Raw genomic sequence first — 5,245 nt, 5'->3', positions numbered from 1 at the left:
TTCTCTGTTCTTGATTTTGTCCAGTGGGGTAGTGAATGCTGCTCCTATAGAGGCTGTCATTAGTTCATCTTTTTTTCAGGTGAGAGGCGAAGGCCCTGGAATGTGGGAAAAGAATGACTCCTGAAGTACTAAGCACCCCTGAGGAAGATATGACCAGGGGTGTGTGTGTGTGTGTGTGTGTGTGTGTGTGTGTGTGTGTGTGTGTGTCTATGTGTGTGTCTGTGCATGGGTGAGTGCATGGGCATGTGCATGAAGAGAAAGACACACAGATACACACACACACAAAGATAGATAGATAGATAGATAGATAGATAGATAGATAGATAGATAGATAGATAGATAGATCGGCTATTCAAGATCCTAATCTGTAATGTAGGATATCTGGCAAAATTCTCTCTGTGGCTGCCACCATGTAACCAAGTCCTAGGTGCACACCTGAGGGTAGGATGGGCAAGGGTCCTGGTACTCACCTCTCTCCTTCACACCTATTGGAGCCTGAGGACTTCTGTCTCCACCTGCTCTACACTATAGCCCTGGCCCAGTTTCTGGGTGATTACAAGAGACTAGCTATGCATGACTCTTCGTGGGCTAGAGAATGAGAATGCAAGCATGCAAATGATTAATGCCCTTCATTACTCGTCCACAACCTCTGTAGCTTTCTCACTTGCCAGAGTCTTACGACTTTCCCGAGCTTCCTGTGTTGCTTGCTTCTTGAGTCTCATAGCTCTCACCCTGCCTTCTTTTTGGAGGAAATAGCTACACAACAGTCCACCCCTTCCTCTGCCCCTCTCCTCCCCCTTCTGAAATGTTCCTTGAGTCTTAGAGAGGATGTGTGACTGTTTTCTCCCATTTGTATCACAGAATCGGGTCACTATATCACAGCAAGAGTAACTCATGTATGCTCCAGTTTGACCTACTGTGAGACTCCATACTAACTCCTGGCTGCTACGCAAAAGGTGTTTCCTCCTCGATTGAAGTTGAGAGTTGCAGTGATCTGAGAATATATGCACAAATGTTTAGGATCTGATAGGCACATATTTTGGCCTAACAAACAATAGCAGCCACTTATCCAACTGCAGGGATTTGTCCTCATGAACAGTTTTAAACATAGGTTCCCTCTTGTACAATAGGCCTTAAATCTGTTCAGATTGTGATCAACTGTGTCTCCAACAGTCAGTTCTCTATTGTATCATACCAGTAGGCACATCTTTCCTGGTATGTTGTTTGTGTGACACCAGGTCAATAACCAAGGAGGACTATCAGTGGAAATTTTTCCTCTGTGGTCTGTGTTGCATTTTCTGGCTCTACAGAACTTACTCATAGAGAGATCCTGTAGCTCAGTCTCAGGTCGATGCCTCCAGGTCTTGTAGTCAAAACATGGGATACTTTCAGCAATACAGACCTAATATCCACTTCTGGCATGCAACCAACAGCAGAGCCTAGAGATTTTATGAGTTATAGTGCCCTAGTCATGTCTATGGCCAGCAATTTGTAGGGAGGGCATGCAGCAGCTACAGTCTCCCTCTCAGAGGACGTTTATCCATCTGCCTTGCTCCCCAGAAACAACTGACACAACTGTAATGTAGAATGGACTTTGAAAGGCTTAGCTGCAGTGACTGACCTACAAAAAAAAAAACAGTATCTGACCCTTTTATTTATTTTTTTAAAATTGGTACACAAATTGTACATATTCATAGCATGCGATGTTTTAATATGTGTGTATATCGTTCAGAACCAGCTCCAGGTAACCCTGTATGTCACCTCAAACTTACTTCTTTGTGGTACAAGCAATCAGAATCCTTTCTCCTAGCGCCTTTGAATCTGCAGCACAGTAACACGACAGAATTTATTTCTTTAACTGTAACATAGGATTCAGTGATCAGGCTTCCTCCTCCCGGCTTCCTCAGAGTCTCTGGTAACCACCATTCTCCTCTCAGCCTCTGGGAAAGCAACCTTCTTAAAATTTAGTATGTGACACCACAGGTACTTGTTTTTCTGTGCTTGACTCATTTCGCGAAATGACCTTCAATTCCATCCATGTCCCAATGACAAGATTTTATACTTTCTGTAGATGAATCAGATTTCACTGTGCTCTGGTATCACATTTTCTTCATTGGCTCCTTCACTGATGAGTATTTATAAGCATTCCAGCTTTTGGCTAGAGTGTATGGTGATCCACATGGGAGTGGAGTCCTTTGAGATGCTGATTGTATTTCCTTTAGATACACCCCTAATGTGAGATCATACGGCATGTCTAGTTTTAAGTTTGTGAGGAACCCTATGTTGTTTCTACCATGGCTGTGTTAGCATGTCTGACTCATTGAGTCCAGTGGCCCAACCTTATAACTGTTACATTGTTATAATTGTTATAAATGTTCTAGATTGGGAATCAGGATGAATGCTTCTACTAGTGAGCATGGTGGGAGTCTAGTACATTGGAAGATGGCTTTGTGCTGTTTGGGGCTTATTGGGTGAACCAGTGTGCAGAAAGGGAGATTGCTGCGTTGTCAGGTAATTTCCCCCATACCCCAAGAGCTATGGAATTACTGTTACTCCACAGGGGCAGAGGAGACCCACTATGGAGGCCAAGGGTTCACTGGGAGACTTGGTACATCTGGTACCCTGTGTCTCCACTCTGGAAGTTTAAGGGTTCAAATTCCTAGTTGACTCTACAGAGACTCTGGTGCTCTTTGACTTGGGACTACAGTTCCACGAGCTCCTATTGTCTTCTCCTGGGAGTTCTAAAGTGCTTCCAGCTAGATCTGCAAGGCTTCTTCCTAAATTCTTTGCGCAAGTGTTAACTCAATAAAAACAGGACAGGAACTTGTCTCTTCTGGGTGAGGTAAAATGTCCCCACAGCTGAGGATATTCAGGGAATGTGGGGTAGGAGGGAAAAGACTGACTGCTGTCCACACCAGGCCTTGTGACCACTACAGAGGAAGCTGTGCTAATCTCTGCCTTACGCTAGTTACATTCTAGTGTAAGGTGTGGCTTGGAATGGGACAATATTATCTAGAACACTATAGTGTCCATAGGACTGTTTCCTTAGCATCCTTGTTTGCTTCCTCATCTTAGCAGGGTTTGTGATGGATGCTGGGAATTCATGATGAATACTGGGTGTCACTTGAGCTGGGCTATGATGCTCATTTTTCAGTTGCTCTGGTGTGCTAACATACATAGACCCTATTACTGAGCAGTCCCACCATTTAGTATCTATTATTTTTGGTCAGTGGGAGACTTAGAAAGGAAGCAAAGGGTCTTTCCAACTCTCTACGCTGGAAAATTGTACAAGGACTTTTTTTCTGGTTCTGGGGATTTACCTTAGGCAGGTACCCTACCACTGAGCTACAGCCTAGCCATCGGCAAGAATATCAGATGTACCTGTGGCACAGCTCCTCTTGCTTGATTCCTTTGTGCAACAACCTCTGCTGGGATCTGTGGTCCTTCCTTGTATCTTCAGGCCTAGATAAGTCTGCCTCTCTTAGTGCTGTCCTTGGAAGCTTCCATCCTGTTGCCCTGAACACCCAAACTCTGTGAACATACTTTCTTTAACTCTATTAATATTTCGAGAGTGCCCTCTCTTTCCTGCTAGCCACTGACAGGTACAGACAGCCTTCCTTAGGGGAAAGGAGGGAAGGTCTTAGTGGATGTCAAGGATGTATGGTATCAGCACAGGTCTGCAGAAGTGGGTGTGATGGAGGTTGTCTTTCTTCTAGACAGAAAGAGCCTATATCTGTGCAAGAGCTGATGTGGGGAACTCAGTATGGGCACTTCTCAACAGCCTGGGCCATCAGCTATAGGCTATTATGAATATTATCCATCCTACATGGCAGGACCAGTCAACAGCAAGGCCTTGGGACAGGCACCCACTTTTGTGAAAACTAGGCTTTGCAACTCTTCCCACGTGGTGCTTGAAAGTAAGATGGACCTCTTTTGGAAATCTCTGGTTTGCTGGGAAAACTTTATTGGATGGAGAGATGCTTGTTTTCATTCCAGCAAGATATGTGGGGTTAGGGACAAATATCAATGACAGAGTGCTGGCCTCATATGTACACGGCCATGAGTTCCATACCCCCAAACAAAATTGCTCCACCAAAATAAAACAAAGCATGTGGACACTTGAGAATTAATTGGAAAAGTAAAATGTCTGTGATTGTCATTGATATGCCACATTGGGGCAGCTGGGTCCCACCTCTTGTGTCAATCAGACCCTGATCATGCCCGGGGACCACTTTCCTTCTGATGGCTATCAGTTGCCTTTTCTGATTCTGAATATTTATATCACCCATTTGTCTCTGGGACAGCTGGGCCCTGGCTGTGGTCATCATACAGATGCCCTCACTGCTGTAACTGCAAAGCCACAGAAGGACTGCACATCTGCCTTGCTGAAAGCTGGAGGTAACACGGAGGGACTTCCACACAGCGCATCAGGGGCAGCAGCTTGATCCCGGCCAATAGATGTCTTTTCTGGACATTGTCACCTACTCGCTGCCATAGAGAGTGTGCCTTCTTCCCTGACTTGTGGCTGACTCTCTAACTATCCTTTTCTCTTCGTTTCCTCTATTGCAACTTCCAGCCTTCAGCATAAGTATTTTGCTGCCGTGTTTCTGTCTCTATTCACAACTGCAGGCTTTCTCTCACTTAGCAGAAACTTGAGGGCACACTGGTGGCAAAGGACCATGTCGTCCTCCATCCTTCAGAACGGAAAGCACAAGAGAAGAAAAACTTGGGATTCTTCCACCTTTCTCAACTTCACGTGATCCAAAACGGCATAAGAAGTATTTGGTATAGTAGTCTGCAGTGTCATGCACGTGTATGAGGGAATCCTTTTGTAAAAAACACACCTTAAAAATGATAAAAGGGGCGGGAAGAGGCTGGGAAATCGTCTCAGTAGGCAAATGCTTGCTGTGCAAGTGTGAGGGCCTGAGCTTCCATTCCCAGAACTTTTGTGAAAGTGAGCGGGCTCAGAAGGGCACCTCCGGGATTCCAGTGTGACTGTGGGAGATGGCAACCAAAGAGACGAGAATCTCTGGGAGCTTGTGAGCCAGCTAGCCTGGGGAGTAACATCACTGGTGAGCAACAGGAAGGTGAGGACCAACACCCAAGATTGTCATCTGACCTCCAAACATGCACTGTGACAAGCACATGCTCACAGGAATACACCAGGACATGTGCGGCCATACCCTACCCCGGCCCCTGCTCTCTCTCTCTCTCTCTCTCTCTCTCTCTCTCTCTCTCTCTCTCT

Source organism: Mus pahari, chromosome 1 (assembly GCF_900095145.1).
Source record: "Mus pahari chromosome 1, PAHARI_EIJ_v1.1, whole genome shotgun sequence".
In the NCBI taxonomy this organism is placed as follows: Eukaryota; Metazoa; Chordata; class Mammalia; order Rodentia; family Muridae; genus Mus; species Mus pahari.
Note: the sequence above shows the minus strand (reverse complement) of the source record.